This window comes from Euprymna scolopes, chromosome 46, assembly GCF_053919585.1.
Source record: "Euprymna scolopes isolate OS-2025 chromosome 46, ASM5391958v1, whole genome shotgun sequence".
NCBI lineage: Eukaryota > Metazoa > Mollusca > Cephalopoda > Sepiida > Sepiolidae > Euprymna > Euprymna scolopes.
Genome location: NC_136527.1, coordinates 39,854,697 through 39,874,466, shown reverse-complemented (window position 1 = coordinate 39,874,466; position 19,770 = coordinate 39,854,697). Strand labels below are relative to the sequence as shown.

The 19,770-nt window shown below is 30.7% G+C and overlaps 1 protein-coding gene across 3 annotated transcripts in view; it reads left to right on the top strand.

Moving 5' to 3' along the window:
• The window catches only part of LOC145271192 (uncharacterized), a 144,883-nt gene extending 125,918 nt beyond the window's left edge, over window positions 1–18,965 (top strand). Inside the window, exons 1-3 of one of the 3 annotated variants that reach the window (XR_013865744.1) lie at window positions 10,172–10,286; window positions 13,161–13,247; window positions 17,942–18,965. The gene's annotated coding sequence lies outside the window, so the exon portion shown is untranslated. Of the gene's footprint in view, window positions 1–10,164; window positions 10,287–13,160; window positions 13,248–17,941 lie in introns of those variants that run through there. The other 2 variants (XR_013865745.1, XR_013865746.1) reach the window with 2 other exon arrangements.
• Window positions 18,966–19,770: the final 805 nt, after the last annotated feature.

Here is a 19,770-nt window from a genome sequence, read left to right as displayed (position 1 = left end):
CGGACACTTAGCTGAACATACAAAGCGGGTGCTACTTCTCAGAGTGGGAGACAATGTCAGGATCCAAAATCAAACTGGCCCTTGTCCAAGAAAATGGGACAAAACTTGAACTGTCATTGAAGTTCATCAATTTGACCAGTATGTTGTATGCATGGACGGATCAGGCAGAGTGACATTTACGCAACAGGAAAAACATACCATACCATTGACCATGACTTGAGATATCACTTCAAAGGAGGAAATCCCAATCCACCTACACCAGTGAGTGGGATACCAATAGCCCCAGCTATTCCATCTCAGACCGTCACAGACTCAAAACTCCAGGACAACAGTGGGTATGCACCAGCTTCACCAAGTCATTGTTCACCTCCTGTCTGTATTATACCAGCTGAGTAGGGTAGACCACCTCATGTCACTCAGCCTAAATCACCAATGCCATCAATCTTAGACAGACCACCACCAGTGGATGATAGTCAACCTCCCATGCCTGCATCTACCAGGCCACCTCCCACACCGCAGGCTCCAACGCCTTCATCCACAGTACCAACTACACCGAGAAGGAGCGTGACACCTAGAGTAAGACCAGAACAACTTTCTTTCGACCAGACTCCAAGATGCTCCAGTCGCCCACGACAAGAACAAAAGTGGCTCAGTGATTATGAACATTAAACGGGGCAGAATAATCCCCAAACCACGGGACAGTCTACCCAATGATGGTTCATGACTGTCTCTTTATTTTATGTACAAGCAGTACACTTATTAATTCTTATTTTAATTTCATTTTCCCACATGATTTGAGGTCATAGGGCAAAGGCAGTATAAAGACACTATCTATTAAAAAAATTATCTTTGAAAAGAACATCATCCTATCTGTAATCATCACCAGTAACAGACATTAAATCAGTCATTCAGAATACTCTCAAATGACTCAGGGAGGGAAAGAGGATAGTGTATTACATAATCATAATCCAGCCATTAGTGAATCTTAGATTTATCCAATAGATAATTGAATTGTTATGTAACACTCATGTTACCATAATATCATTGTATGTTTCAGACCTACATCATTTTATACCCATGTTACCATAATATCATTGTATGTTTCAGACCTCCATCATTTTATACCCATGTTACCATAATATCATTGTATGTTTCAGACCTCCATCATTTTATACCCATGTTACCATAATATCATTGTATGTTTCAGACCTCCATCATTTTATACCCATGTTACCATAATATCATTGTATGTTTCAGACCTACATCATTTTATACCCATGTTACCATAATATCATTGTATGTTTCAGACCTCCATCATTTTATACCCATGTTACCATAATATCATTGTATGTTTCAGACCTCCATCATTTTATACCCATGTTATCATAATATCATTGTATGTTTCAGACCACAATCATTTTATACCCATGTTACCATAATATCATTGTATGTTTCAGACCTCCATCATTTTATACCCATGTTACCATAATATCATTGTATGTTTCAGACCTACATCATTTTATACCCATGTTACCATAATATCATTGTATGTTTCAGACCTCCATCATTTTATACCCATGTTATCATAATATCATTGTATGTTTCAGACCACAATCATTTTATACCCATGTTACCATAATATCATTGTATGTTTCAGACCTCCATCATTTTATACCCATGTTACCATAATATCATTGTATGTTTCAGACCTCCATCATTTTATACCCATGTTACCATAATATCATTGTATGTTTCAGACCTCCATCATTTTATACCCATGTTATCATAATATCATTGTATGTTTCAGACCACAATCATTTTATACCCATGTTACCATAATATCATTGTATGTTTCAGACCTCCATCATTTTATACCCATGTTACCATAATATCATTGTATGTTTCAGACCTACATCATTTTATACCCATGTTACCATAATATCATTGTATGTTTCAGACCTCCATCATTTTATACTCATGTTACCATAATATCATTGTATGTTTCAGACCTTCATCATTTTATACCAATGTTACCATAATATCATTGTATGTTTCAGACCTCAATCATTTTAGATCCATGTTACCATAATATCATTGTATGTTTCAGACCTCCATCATTTTATACCCATGTTAACATAATATCATTGTATGTTTCAGACGTCCATCATTTTATACCAATGTTACCATAATATCATTGTATGTTTCAGACCTCAATCATTTTAGATCCATGTTACCATAATATCATTGTATGTTTCAGACCTCCATCATTTTATACCCATGTTAACATAATATCATTGTATGTTTCAGACCTCCATCATTTTATACCCATGTTTCCATAATATCATTGTATGTTTCAGACCTCCATAATTTTATACCCATGTTACCATAATATCATTGTATGTTTAAGACCTCCATAATTTTATACCCATGTTACCATAATATCATTGTATGTTTAAGACCTCCATAATTTTATACCATGTTACCATAATATCATTGTATGTTTAAGACCTCCATCATTTTATACTAATGTTACCATAATATCATTGTATGTTTCAGACCTCCATCATTTTATACCCATGTTAACATAATATCATTGTATGTTTCAGACCTCCATCATTTTATACCCATGTTACCATAATATCATTGTATGTTTCAGACCTCCATCATTTTATACTCATGTTACCATAATATCATTGTATGTTTCAGACCTCCATCATTTTATACCCATGTTACCATAATATCATTGTATGTTTCAGACCTACATCATTTTATACCCATGTTACCATAATATCATTGTATGTTTCAGACCTCCATCATTTTATACCCATGTTACCATAATATCATTGTATGTTTCAGACCTACATCATTTTATACCCATGTTACCATAATATCATTGTATGTTTCAGACCTCCATCATTTTATACCCATGTTACCATAATATCATTTTATGTTTCAGACGTCCATCATTTTATACCCATGTTACCATAATATGATTGAATGTTTCAGACCTCCATCATTTTATACCCATGTTACCATAATATCATTGTATGTTTAAGACCTCCATAATTTTATACCCATGTTACCATAATATCATTGTATGTTTAAGACCTCCATAATTTTATACCCATGTTACCATAATATCATTGTATGTTTCAGACCTCCATCATTTTATACCCATGTTACCATAATATCATTGTATGTTTAAGACCTCCATAATTTTATACCCATGTTACCATAATATCATTGTATGTTTAAGACCTCCATAATTTTATACCCATGTTACCATAATATCATTGTATGTTTAAGACCTCCATAATTTTATACCCATGTTACCATAATATCATTGTATGTTTAAGACCTCCATAATTTTATACCCATGTTATCATAATATCATTGTATGTTTCAGACCTCCATCATTTTATACCCATGTTACCATAATATCATTGTATGTTTCAGACCTCCATCATTTTATACCCATGTTACCATAATATCATTGTATGTTTCAGACCTCCATCATTTTATACCCATGTTACCATAATATCATTGTATGTTTCAGACCCCCATCATTTTATACCCATGTTACCATAATATCATTGTATGTTTAAGACCTCCATCATTTTATACTCATGTTACCATAATATCATTGTATGTTTAAGACCTCCATAATTTTATACCCATGTTACCATAATATCATTGTATGTTTCAGACCTCCATCATTTTATACCCATGTTACCATAATATCATTGTATGTTTCAGACCTCCATCATTTTATACTCATGTTACCATAATATCATTGTATGTTTCAGACCTCAATCATTTTATACCCATGTTACCATAATATCATTGTATGTTTAAGACGTCCATAATTTTATACCCATGTTACCATAATATCATTGTATGTTTTAGACGTCCATCATTTTATACCCATGTTTCCATAATATCATTGTATGTTTCAGACCTCCATAATTTTATACCCATGTTACCATAATATCATTGTATGTTTCAGACGTCCATCATTTTATACCCATGTTTCCATAATATCATTGTATGTTTCAGACCTCCATAATTTTATACCCATGTTACCATAATATCATTGTATGTTTAAGACCTCCATAATTTTATACCCATGTTACCATAATATCATTGTATGTTTCAGACCTCCATCATTTTATACCCATGTTACCATAATATCATTGTATGTTTCAGACCTCCATCATTTTATACTCATGTTACCATAATATCATTGTATGTTTCAGACCTCCATCATTTTATACCCATGTTACCATAATATCATTGTATGTTTCAGACCTCCATCATTTTATACCCATGTCACCATAATATCATTGTATGTTTCAGACCTCCATCATTTTATACCCATGTTACCATAATATCATTGTATGTTTCAGACCTCCATCATTTTATACCCATGTTACCATAATATCATTGTATGTTTCAGACCTCCATCATTTTATACTCATGTTACCATAATGTCATTGTATGTTTCAGACCTCCATCATTTTATACCCATGTTACCATAATATCATTGTATGTTTCAGACCTCCATCATTTTATACCCATGTTACCATAATATCATTGTATGTTTCAGACCTCCATCATTTTATACCCATGTTACCATAATATCATTGTATGTTTCAGACCTCCATCATTTTATACCCATGTTACCATGATATCATTGTAGGTTTCAGACCTCCATCATTTTATACCCATGTTACCATAATATCATTGTATGTTTCAGACCTCCATCATTTTATACTCATGTTACCATAATGTCATTGTATGTTTCAGACCTCCATCATTTTATACTCATGTTACCATAATATCATTGTATGTTTCAGACCTCCATCATTTTATACCCATGTTACCATAATATCATTGTATGTTTCAGACCTCCATCATTTTATACCCATATTATCATAATATCATTGTATGTTTCAGACCTCCATCATTTTATACCCATGTTACCATAATATCATTGTATGTTTCAGACCTCCATCATTTTATACCCATGTTACCATAATATCATTGTATGTTTCAGACCTATATCATTTTATACCCATGTTACCATAATATCATTGTATGTTTAAGACATCCATCATTTTATACCCATGTTACCATAATATCATTGTATGTTTCAGACCTCCATCATTTTATACCCATGTTACCATAATATCATTGTATGTTTCAGACCTCCATCATTTTATACCTATGTTACCATAATATCATTGTATGTTTCAGACCTCCATCATTTTATACCCATGTTACCATAATATCATTGTATGTTTCAGACCTCCATCATTTTATACACATATTATCATAATATCATTGTATGTTTCAGACCTCCATCATTTTATACCCATGTTACCATAATATCATTGTATGTTTCAGACCTCCATCATTTTATACCCATGTTACCATAATATCATTGTATGTTTCAGACCTCCATCATTTTATACCCATGTTACCATAATATCATTGTATGTTTCAGACCTCCATCATTTTATACCCATGTTACCATAATATCATTGTATGTTTCAGACCTCCATCATTTTATACCCATGTTACCATAATATCATTGTATGTTTCAGACCCCCATCATTTTATACTCATGTTACCATAATATCATTGTATGTTTCAGACCTCCATAATTTTATACCCATGTTACCATAATATCATTGTATGTTTCAGACCTCCATCATTTTATACCCATGTTACCATAATATCATTGTATGTTTCAGACATCCATCATTTTATACCCATGTTACCATAATATCATTGTATGTTTCAGACCTCCATCATTTTATACCCATGTTACCATAATATCATTGTATGTTTCAGACCTCCATCATTTTATACCCATGTTACCATAATATCATTGTATGTTTCAGACCTCCATCATTTTATACCCATGTTACCATAATATCAATGTATGTTTCAGACCTCCATCATTTTATACCCATGTTACCATAATATCATTGTATGTTTCAGACCTCCATCATTTTATACCCATGTTACCATAATATCATTGTATGTTTCAGACCTCCATCATTTTATACCCATGTTACCATACCATTGTATGTTTCAGACCTCCATCATTTTATACCCATGTTACCATAATATCATTGTATGTTTCAGACCTACATCATTTTATACCCATGTTAACATAATATCATTGTATGTTTCAGACCTCCATTATTTTATACCCATGTTACCATAATATCATTGTATGTTTCAGACCTCCATCATTTTATACCCATGTTACCATAATATCATTGTATGTTTCAGACCTCCATCATTTTATACCCATGTTACCATACCATTGTATGTTTCAGACCTCCATCATTTTATACCCATGTTACCATAATATCATTGTATGTTTCAGACCTCCATCATTTTATACCCATGTTAACATAATATCATTGTATGTTTCAGACCTCCATTATTTTATACCCATGTTACCATAATATCATTGTATGTTTCAGACCTCCATCATTTTATACCCATGTTACCATAATATCATTGTATGTTTCAGACCTCCATCATTTTATACCCATGTTACCATAATATCATTGTATGTTTCAGACCTCCATCATTTTATACCCATGTTACCATAATATCATTGTATGTTTCAGACCTCCATCATGTTATACCCATGTTACCATACCATTGTATGTTTCAGACCTCCATCATTTTATACCCATGTTACCATAATATCATTGTATGTTTCAGACCTCCATCATTTTATACCCATGTTACCATAATATCATTGTATGTTTCAGACATCCATCATTTTATACCCATGTTACCATAATATCATTGTATGTTTCAGACCTCCATCATTTTATACCCATGTTACCATAATATCATTGTATGTTTCAGACCTCCATCATTTTATACCCATGTTACCATAATATCATTGTATGTTTCAGACCTCCATCATTTTATACCCATGTTACCATAATATCATTGTATGTTTCAGACCTCCATCATTTTATACCCATGTTACCATAATATCATTGTATGTTTCAGACCTCCATCATTTTATACCCATGTTACCATAATATCATTGTATGTTTCAGACCTCCATCATTTTATACCCATGTTACCATACCATTGTATGTTTCAGACCTCCATCATTTTATACCCATGTTACCATAATATCATTGTATGTTTCAGACCTCCATCATTTTATACCCATGTTAACATAATATCATTGTATGTTTCAGACCTCCATTATTTTATACCCATGTTACCATAATATCATTGTATGTTTCAGACCTCCATCATTTTATACCCATGTTACCATAATATCATTGTATGTTTCAGACCTCCATCATTTTATACCCATGTTACCATACCATTGTATGTTTCAGACCTCCATCATTTTATACCCATGTTACCATAATATCATTGTATGTTTCAGACCTCCATCATTTTATACCCATGTTAACATAATATCATTGTATGTTTCAGACCTCCATTATTTTATACCCATGTTACCATAATATCATTGTATGTTTCAGACCTCCATCATTTTATACCCATGTTACCATAATATCATTGTATGTTTCAGACCTCCATCATTTTATACCCATGTTACCATAATATCATTGTATGTTTCAGACCTCCATCATTTTATACCCATGTTACCATAATATCATTGTATGTTTCAGACCTCCATCATTTTATACCCATGTTACCATACCATTGTATGTTTCAGACCTCCATCATTTTATACCCATGTTACCATAATATCATTGTATGTTTCAGACCTCCATCATTTTATACCCATGTTACCATAATATCATTGTATGTTTCAGACCTCCATCATTTTATACCCATGTTACCATAATATCATTGTATGTTTCAGACCTCCATCATTTTATACCCATGTTACCATAATATCATTGTATGTTTCAGACATCCATCATTTTATACCCATGTTACCATAATATCATTGTATGTTTCAGACCTCCATCATTTTATACCCATGTTACCATAATATCATTGTATGTTTAAGACCTCCATCATTTTATACCCATGTTACCATAATATCATTGTATGTTTCAGACCTCCATCATTTTATACCCATGTTACCATAATATCATTGTATGTTTCAGACCTCCATCATTTTATACCCATGTTACCATAATATCATTGTATGTTTCAGACCTCCATCATTTTATACCCATGTTACCATAATATCATTGTATGTTTCAGACCTCCATCATTTTATACCCATGTTACCATAATATCATTGTATGTTTCAGACCTCCATCATTTTATACCCATGTTACCATAATATCATTGTATGTTTCAGACCTCCATCATTTTATACCCATGTTACCATAATATCATTGTATGTTTCAGACCTCCATCATTTTATACCCATGTTACCATACCATTGTATGTTTCAGACCTCCATCATTTTATACCCATGTTACCATAATATCATTGTATGTTTCAGACCTCCATCATTTTATACCCATGTTAACATAATATCATTGTATGTTTCAGACCTCCATTATTTTATACCCATGTTACCATAATATCATTGTATGTTTCAGACCTCCATCATTTTATACCCATGTTACCATAATATCATTGTATGTTTCAGACCTCCATCATTTTATACCCATGTTACCATAATATCATTGTATGTTTCAGACCTCCATCATTTTATACCCATGTTTCCATAATATCATTGTATGTTTCAGACCTCCATAATTTTATACCCATGTTACCATAACATGTCACTTCTTTTTTGTTTGTTGGCTTCTCTTAACAAAACTCTCCAAAACGGTTAATATTAAATTATGTTTCAGACCTCCATCATTTTGGATGAATAAAGTTATTATCTGAAAATTGTATCGGCCTACTTATCTAGGTAGAAGAGTAACTTATCGCATTAAAATACATATCTTATCCATGTAGGTAGAAGAGTAACTTATTGAAATGAATAAAAGCATTAAAATACATAACTTATCCATCTAGGTAGAACAGTAACTTATCGCACTAAAATACATAACTTATCCATGTAGGTAGAAGAGTAACTTATTGAACCGAATAAAAGCATTAAAATACATAACTTATCCAGGTAGGCAGAAGAGTAACTTATTGAACCGAATAAAAGCATTAAAATACATAACTTATCCAGGTAGGTAGAAGAGTAACTTATCTTGCTTTGTCACTTTTTTTGTTTGTTGGCTTCTCTTAACAAAACTCCCGAAAACGGTTAATTGTTATTTTAAATTATTTTGAATGCAATATTTTGAATGCAATTATTTTGAATGCAATATTTTGAATGCAATATTTTGAATGCAATATTTTGAATGCAATTATTTTGAATGCAATATTTTTTTATTACAAAATATTTTTCTACTTTATTTTTTGTTACGGTGAAAAGTGAAGATACAGAAGAAAATAATTAAAACTAATTTTTGCAGTATTTAAAAAAATAAATAAATAAATAAAACGGAAGAAGTTTCGTTTCGTTTCCGTTTCATGTTTTTGTTGTTACTTCAAGTTCTGCTTCTTGATACAACTTTTAGACGAACTATATTACCTACCTTTTATTTTTATTAATTATCTTTGAAATAATCACAGAAAACTAGTATTTATTTTGCAAGGGATTTTTTGGATTTTACAACGAATTTATTTAACTTCTTAATTTAGATGAATTTGTCAGTTTCTTCCAACGTGATAACAGTTTTCATTATTACATTTTTTTTCGCCTGTAATTTTTACATTTCATCTCTGTAATTATTTTTTTCTCGTAGAGATTAACTTTAGATTAATCTTTTTAAACACAATAAAAAAATAATCGGAAATCTATGTATAAAAAAATAAATAAAAATACGAAAAGAATAATCGGAAATCTATAAATAAATAAATAAATAAATAAATAAATAAAAATACGAAAATGCAGCTTTAAAAACTATCAGTTTCCGCCATTAAACGAATGCAACGAATTAGAGAAAATTTAAAAAAAATTAAACTTGTAATCTGTTCTCTCTCATGTAAATATAAAAATGTTAAATAAAATACTACTAATTTTATCCGTGATATTCACCAAATAGATCGGCTCTATTTCGAAATGATTTCTTTTTTTTATTATTTTTCCTCTTCAATTTTGTTTTCTGCGAAGTTGCTCTTCCGTTCGTCATCTTGAATGTAAAGTTGAGCTTGTAAAGTCAATCACATTTGAAAAATTGTTTCCTTTATTAAAGCAGATAAAGTTAATCGAAAGCAGATTATAAAACAAAAACGTAAGTATTACTACATGGCGCACGCATGTGTATTTTTTTATTTTCATATTTTTTCATCGGATTATTACCGAATGGTCACTATTTTGTTTTCAATACTGACTTAAACATAAAAAAGGTCAATACGTAATTCTTTATGTTATCAGTGGTGGCCAATTAGGAATGCGTTTTCACGTACAGAATTGATAACATTTTTCTTGATTTTTGTTCTTTAATTTCCCTGTGTCTTTATTGAAAGATGAAAGTGAATAATCCTAATGAAAATGTTGATTTATCGTTTGAAAATATTGATTGTTTTTGTTTTCAATATTGACATAAAAAAAAAACTTCTTTATCTTTTAAAAATAAATAAATAAATAAAAATAAAAAATAATAATTTTATAAATTTTAGGTTTTTAAATGTTTCACAAGTCAAAAAGAAATCAGATTTTGTTTTCACTACTGACTTAAACATAAAAAGGTCAATTTCTAAAATCTTTCAAAATTACAAATATTCTTTACAATGACGACTTTTAAAGGTTTTCAAGGATGCTGAAAATGAATAAATATTTTAAAAGTGACGCAGAGAATTAGTTTTCATGACATGAAGAAAGTATTTTTTCGAAAATTGATGTTCACGTTTCTATATAAATTTAATGTAAAATGAGCACCCATTTTCTGGCCACATGGTGATATTTGGGGGAGGGGCTGCCTGAATGCCGTTTTGGTAAATTGTAACTTACTTTCCACCTTAATAGTCATCTTTACCATGACGAATTCTAAAGGTTTTAGGGTATGCTGAAAACGAATACCACATTAAAAATTGCTGCTAACAAGTAGTTGTATGGATATTAAGCTAAGTAATTCTTTATGTTATCAGTGGCGGCCACCAATCATAACATAAGGAATTTCATTGTTTAATATTTGAAAACTCGTTATTGTCTTATTAACTAAATTTTTTTCTTTCCAAGAATAAGTTTCTTTTTTCTTTTGTTAAATGTCTTAATATGAGGCACGCCCGATGCATGGTGAATACCATCTGATAATTTAAAATTAACATCGGTAGATGACACTTGATGACTTCCATGCTCGAGTTTATAAACAAGGAAAAATTCATTTCTTTTGTCTTTCTAATAATCTTTTCTTTCATAATTCATTCCAAACGCTTCACATACTCTGTCAAAATGGTTAACTGAAATCATCTTCCAAAGTGTCACATATAAAACGAATCCCGAGAAAACAATATTTTTTAAAAACAGAATATAGATCTAACGAATTCCCTCTCACTGGTTCCTTTTCCCCACTTCCAAACTCTGAACCAACTCTAGGCCTTCCTAAGTGGATCCGATTAATGTCTTTGACATCCACAATAGGTGCAAATAGGAGATAACTTGTGTCCAAATTATTGGCAATTTTTGATGCCGCGTTATGTGTCAGGACTCTCCAAACCATCAACGACCTTTCCCGTTGATGTAGACTCCATTATATTATATATTACTGTCTTGGACATCCACAAACGATGATACAGCAGATAATTTGTGTCCAAATTATTTGCAATTTTCGATGTCATGCTATATGTCATGACTCTACAATCCATTAACGGCTGTTGATGTTGACTCCTCCATATTGAGATACCAGTTCCAAACTCTAATGAATATTGAGATATTCAGCTTGTTCTGTGGCTCAATCACTATCCAACTCATTGGACTTTCCCCAATCAACGTTGCCCACATGTTCCACATGCGCCTTCTGGTGGTTCTTATAAAAAACCAGATCTCCAATCTTAAAATCTACTGACTTTATTTTCTTATTCTTGTTCTCTATCAGTTTTTTCTTAACTTCCTGAATGTTATTCCTTATCAAAGTAAAAGATCGATGCATCTCTTTTAGAGTGATCTCGTGTTGCTCATCACCATAGTATACTCTACAAGGCATTAATATATTATCTAAAGACAAGATCACGGCTCTGTTGTATAGCAAGTAGTATAGTGATAATTTCGTTGTTTCGTTCACATGAAATCTGACAGCTGCCAACATTTGGTTTATGTATAAATCCCATGACAACTGATTGTTCCTGATGTTTTTTGCTTAACTGTCATGCATCATTCTGTGAAATCTTTCTACTTCTTTCTTTGTTTGGTAATAAAATGACGTCATCACATGATGTATGTTGAGGTCCTTCAACACCTTCTCCATGACTTTTTTTAATATTTTCCGGACATTATCTTTTAACAGCTGGGGTGGTTCTCCGAATCTGGGGAGAATTTTATCCAACAACAGATGCAGCACCGTTTCTGCCTTCTTATTAGGAACTGCAAAAGCCTCCCGTCAACCTCTATACATATCCATGAAAGTCACTATCTCCTAGTTACCCAAAAGTGTCTTAATAATAATAATAATAATAAAAACATAACATATGACAGCAATAAGTCCTCAACTTTCTATTACAATGAAAACTATTTTGGCTCAAACAAAACGATTTTACGTACTATCTCTTTTGCATATCACTAAGATTATGAGATAAAAAAGTAAATTTGTTTTTAACAAAAATCATATCAGATCATAGATCATTTGAGGCAGAAATTATTTTTTTATAAATCAACAATAATATGACGTCATACCAATGAAAGATCTGACTTGTCTCACAGTAGTTGGAGTCGAGATTTTATCGATTTTGACTTTTTCCAGGTCTGGCTATATACTCTGTTTACTAACTTTGAACCCCAGATCCTGTTCTTCTCCTAAAATCTCACACTACATCACTTTCAACCTGAGGTTGTGTTTATGTAAACTGGCTAGTAGTACCCTATCTATGTGATCTAAGTGATTTTCCATCGTATCTTAGAATATTAAAATATCATCCAAATATGGTAATGCATAATCTTTCTGTCCCTGTAGAACTATGGACATTAATTGCTGAAAGATCCTCGGGTGTTTGCGAGACCAAATGGTATAATGTTAAAGTGAAATAAACCCCAGTTGCAGGTAAATGAAGTTCTTTTCTTTATCATTCTTATTTAATTTAACCTGAGTAACCCGACTTCAGATCTAAGTTTACAAAGTATTTTGCCGACCCAAGTAAGGCTAATATGTCATCAATGACCGGTAACACTTAACTAAACTTCTTCATGACTTTATTTAAAGCCTTTACATCTATTTTACTACCATCCTTCTTTTCTACTTACACAATCAGAAAACTCCATGGACTATTCGATCGCTCAATTACATCTGCTTGCATCATTTCACCTAAATTGACGTACATCCTCACCCCATTTTTCTTAAGCCACTTGCAACTTTTATCACATTTGTGTTGAGATTCTCTGCAACAAAGAAATTATGGTAGAAAGACTGACTTTCATTCCCTACTCTTAATCGAGCAAGCCCTTCTACAATTAATGGGGAACCATTAGCTGTTCTTAAACTTTTTTTATCACATAGTCCAGGTTCCTGGATGTGCTTTAAAAACACTGCTAATTATTACTAACACCTAAATCGAAGTACATCCTCATCTCCTTTTTTCTTAAGCAACCCATGGCTTTTATCACACGTGTGTTCAGATTCTCTGCAACAAATCAGTCATGACGGAAAAACTAACATTCTATTCCTACTCTTAATCGAGCAAACCCTTCTACAATTAATGGGGACTCATTAGCTATTCTTAAATTTTTTACCACATAGTTCAGGTTCCTGTCTAAGTGCTTTAAAACACTACTATTTATTACTTTATTCTTAAATTTCTACAATTAGAGGTAAGGGAAATTATGTGTTAACATCCTGGATATTTGATAGAAACAAAAAGAACTTTTAGAATTTAGAGTGGTGGTTGGTTTCACATGAATTTAATGTAAAATGACTTAGCATTTAAGACCATTCTAGCGTCTTAGGACAGTTGACCAATATAATTTTTATGGGAAAACAATCATTTGCACTTTTCCTTAAGGAAAGATCTTTTTTTTACGTTTATATGTAACTTACCGAAAAATTTTGTTTAGTGGGGAGCTCTACCACTTAGCGTTATTGTAAGGGCTGAAGGTTTTAGAAGTAGGCTTGTTACTCGTACCTAGGGTTAGACAAAGGATTAAGCGAGTTTTTGTTACGAGGGCATTTGACACCCATAAGCAATTATACAAGAATTACAACAAACAAAAAAAAATAAATGTCATTTAAAACAAGTGACGTCACTCTAACAGAAAACGCAACGTTTGTAAAAGTATCAAGTATTTTTACCCACCTATTTATATATTTAAAAAATAATAACTATTTGTTAAAGCTGACATTAATATATTAAAAAAAACAAGTTTTTGTTAAAGCTGAAAAATTGTTCACACATTTTGAATAAATTTGATTTTTTTTAAATTACATTTCACGTCTTTTTCTACCGTTTTTATTTCTTAACTGAGCACCTCCTACAAATATTTAAATATCGATTTCGCATTTTTTATAATTGGGCACATTAGTTTCTATTCAATAATAATTCGCTTCAAACATTGGAAAAAAGACGAAAATTAAAAAAATAATAGAGAGGTGATACCGCTCATACATGTGAACCTAAAACATAATTCAGTCACATTTTCAGTTGTTCAAAACAAAAACACAATATTTAAAATTTTGACCACTAGTCAAAGTTTTTAAATATTTATATGCTTGATAAGAAAATAGTTCTAACTAAACATGTAAGAAAAGTTTTTATAATCAAATTTTTTATTTAAAAAAATCGATCTGGAATAAAAATCAACAACAAAAAACGTCCTTTTACAGGGGCTGTGCTATCGCTGCTTCTGGTTATTATGCTATTCCTAATGCTACAGTCTACACTCAAAATCAAAACGATTTTTTTACGGATATCATGTGTTTTAATTGCTATTTACAACAACAGAAAATCATATACAATTATTATTTTAACAGATTTAAACAGTAAAAAGATTGTTTTATGATAGTTCAAATAAAATCAAAACAAAAAAGTTCCATAATCATGGGTAAATCTTTTTTACACAACAGAAAAACGAGTGCTTAAATCTATTTCAGACAGGCGAAACTATTAAAAGTGCAATCTTTTCTTGGCTAGATTCTAAATCTCACTAAAACATTCTTCATACCAGCGCAGTACGAGCATTTAGAAATCGGGGAGTTGTTACAAAATCTTATTGAAAACGTCATTTTATGATGTTAACATTTTTTATCAATTTATTTGCTTAAAATTCTTAAAATATACAATGTACATTATTATTTATAAATTTATTTGCTTAAAACTCTTAAAATATACAATGTACATTATTATTTATAAATTTATTTGTTTAAAACTCTTAAAATATATAAGGTACATTATTATTCATGAATTCATTTGCTTAAAACTCTTAAAATATATAATGTACATTATTATTTATAAATTTATTTGTTTAAAACTCTTAAAATATACAATGCCCATTTATCAATTTATTTGTTTAAAACTCTTAAAATATATAATGTACGTTATTATTTACAAATTTATTTGTTTAAAACTCTTAACATATATAATGAACATTATTATTTATAAATTTATTTGTTTAAAACTCTTAAAATATATAAGGTGCATTATTATTTATAAATTTATTTGTTTAAAACTCTTAAAATATATAATGTACATTATTATTTATAAATTTATTTGTTTAAAACTCTTAACATATATAATGAACATTATTATTTATAAATTTATTTGTTTAAAACTCTTAAAATATATAAGGTGCATTATTATTTATAAATTTATTTGTTTAAAACTCTTAAAATATATACTGCACATTATTATTTATAAATTCATTTGAAAAACAAAACAGTGGTATATTGACGACTTAAAATGCTTCGGTTTGTAAAATATGACTATTTTATCAGAATCCCCCTTGGAATGTGTGATTATCCAAAGCATTTTATCGTTCATGTGTATTGCTACTGATAAAAATGTCAAAATAAGGAAAGTTTAAGAAAACAATACAACAGAGAGCTAGACACAATAGAATATTCAAAAGTGATTCGACTCTCCAGAAACATGTTGTTCATGTCAATCTGCTTATGTAAAAATCATGACTAATATATTCCATGTAAACGTGGAAAATTATACAAATGTGAGCCATGTCATTCAATAATAGTAAAATTAGAAATATGTTGAAAAGCTGTAATATGTGGAAAGATTTAAAAATCAGATATGGCAGAATATATATGGATGGAAAAGGGAAACCATCTATTTTTATAGGATTAAGTACAAATTATAGATGGAAGAGAACAGTGAAGAGCAAGCTGAGTTAAGAAAAACAGCGCATGCATATAACAATTGCAAAAACAACAAACTATTTTTACTTATACTTAAAAAAACTGATTATAGTAGTCTAATAACGTATCCAGATAGGACACGCCTACAAAACTTATGACTCATACTAAAAATTATACAAAATATATACTGCACATTATTATTTATAAATTCGTTTGAGAAGGACAAAACAGTGGTATATTGACGACTTAAAATGCTTTGGTTTGTAAAATATGACTATTTTATCAGAATCCCCTTGGAATGTGTGATTATCCAAAGCATTTTATTGTTAATGTGTATTGCTACTGATAAAAATATCAAAAGTTTAAGAAAACAATACAACAGAGAGCTAGACCTAATATAGTCTTCAAGAGTGATTCGATTCTACAGAAACATGTTGTTCATGGAAAGCCACTTATGAAAAAATCATGACTAATAGATTCCATGTAAATGTGGAAAATTATACAAATGTGACTCATGTCATTCACTAACAGTAAGATTATAAAAACATTGAAAAGCTGTAATATGTGGAGAGATTGAAAAATTAGTTATAGCAGAATATATATGGATGGAAAAGTTAAATCATCTACCATTATGGGATAAAGTAAAAATTATAAATGGAGAAAAAACAATGAAGAGTAAGCTAGGTTATATATTATTTAATACGATAAAGGAACCATTAATAATAATATATATACATATAGTAATATGTAATAAAAACTGTATATATATATATATATATATATATATATATATATAGGAAGTAATGAATACTGATAACATCTAGAAACAAAATAGTTCTTCAAATTCATACTAAGATTGTCTGCTAGGACCTGTAATGCTAATATATGTTGCTATGATTAGAGTACTTGGTAAAATTTAGTTGTAGGTTACATACTACTTAACGTTGAAGTTTTTATCCTCAGTGAGATTGAAAATAGAATTAAAAATTACTTAGAAATTTTTACCCAGTCATCGCTACCAATACTAGACTGTGCTAATCCCATGTACTAATTAAAACGTTCCATTCAGAATTATGTAAAGATTTTTTGAGTTCAAGAGAAAGGTTCTCAAGTTCGACAAAATACACCCAAATAAGATCGGAGGTAACATAGAAACGTTGTGAAAATAACACCCAAGTGGAGAACAGTATTCTGAAGAATCAAATAATATGAAGACTCAATCCTCATCTCTAAAATAAAAAAACGTTATTACTTTCAGTTGGAAAAATAAAAACACATTAATTTTGTAAACAAACCTGTATTGAATTAAAAATATACTCATTTTATTTTTTAATTTAATTAATTAATATATGTTTGGATATTTTTTTATAACTAACAACATAATAAATTGAATTTTACAACATGAAATGTACTTTTTCAAATTTATTTTATACTTTCAGAATTTGCAACAATGAAAAAAATTCATTAATGGATAAGAAGCACCTTTCTGCATTGTTGATTTAAAAATCGTTTAAAATAATTATGAATTTCTTCATATAAATTTTCCAAAGTTGAAATTTATTAGCGTGCCTATCATCATACACTTCATTACATTCCTATTTTTTGTGGAATCAGATGCAAGACAAACCTGAGATGCAAACAACATTCTTGTGAAGTATGTGGTTCTTCTTTTGCATGGAAGTCCAGTTTATTGCATCATATGCTAACACATACGGGAGAGAAACCACATTCTTGTGAAGTATGTGGTTCTTCTTTTGCAAAGAGGTCACATTTATTGAGTCATATGAAAACACATACGGGAGAGAAACCACATTCTTGTGAATTATGTGGTTCCTCTTTTGCACGCAAGTCAAGTTTATTGCGTCATATGCTAACACATATGGGAGAGAAACCACATTCTTGTGAAGTATGTGGTTCTTCTTTTGCACTGAAGTCAACGTTGTTGCGTCATATGAAAACACATACAGGCGAGAAACCATATTTTTGTGATGTATGTGGTTCTACTTTTGCACTGAAGTCAACGTTGTTGAGTCATATGAAAACACATACGGGGGAGAAACCACATTCTTGTGAAGTATGTGGTTCTTTTGCACAGAGGTCACATTTATTGAGTCATATGAAAACACATACGGGAGAGAAACCACATTCTTGTGAAGTATGTGGTTCTTCTTTTGCATATAAGTCAAGTTTATTGCATCATATGCTAACACATACGAGAGAGAAACCACATTCTTGTGAAGTATGTGGTTCTTCTTTTGCATGGAAGTCAAGTTTGTTGCGTCATATGAAAACACATACGGGGGAGAAACCACATTCTTGTAAAGTATGTGGTTCTTCTTTTGCACAGAGGTCACATTTATTGAGTCATATGAAAACACATACGGGAGAGAAACCACATTCTTGTGAGGTATGTGGTTCTTCTTTTGCACAGAGGTCACATTTATTGAGTCATATGAAAACACATACGGGAGAGAAACCACATTCTTGTGAGGTATGTGGTTCTTCTTTTGCACAGAGGTCACATTTATTGAGTCATATGAAAACACATACGGGAGAGAAACCACACTCTTGTGAAGTATGTGGTTCTTCTTTTGCATGGAAGTCAAGTTTGTTGAGTCATATGAAAACACATACTGGCGAGAAACCATATTCTTGTTAATTATGTGGTTCTTCTTTTGCATGGAGGTCACATTTGTTGAGCCATATGAAAACACATACAGGAGAGAAACCACATTCTTGTTAATTATATGGGTCTTCTTTTGCATCCGATTGACATTTAGTGAGGCATATGAAAACACATACAGATCGTTCCTACTGATGCTTTACTTAACAGAGCAGCTACAGAAATCAAAATAGTAGTTAAAAATACTCCACACATTGTATTTCAAAAATTGGAAAAAATGTGCCAAACAATAGTGTGCTAAGTCTTTTCTGGAATTATTATTATTATTATTATATAAGTAAGGAATGTTTTATAGACTGGCTTTAAAGAGGATTTCTTCACTATGATCAGGATAGAATTATAATGACTGCTCACAATGAAAGCTTGATTACCACTGTTTTTAAGAAGATAGAAAAAAGCTGGAATCTTTAAAAAAAATTTATTTCAGTAATTATAAGAGCAACTGAATTAGACAAAAGGATTTAAAAAACTGACAAATATATTTGGTTAAATGATTTCTCGGTTGAAATGCATGAGAATTAATATATATATATATATATTAAATTAAAAAAGAGACAAACAACATTCTGGTTCTTTTAATAAAAA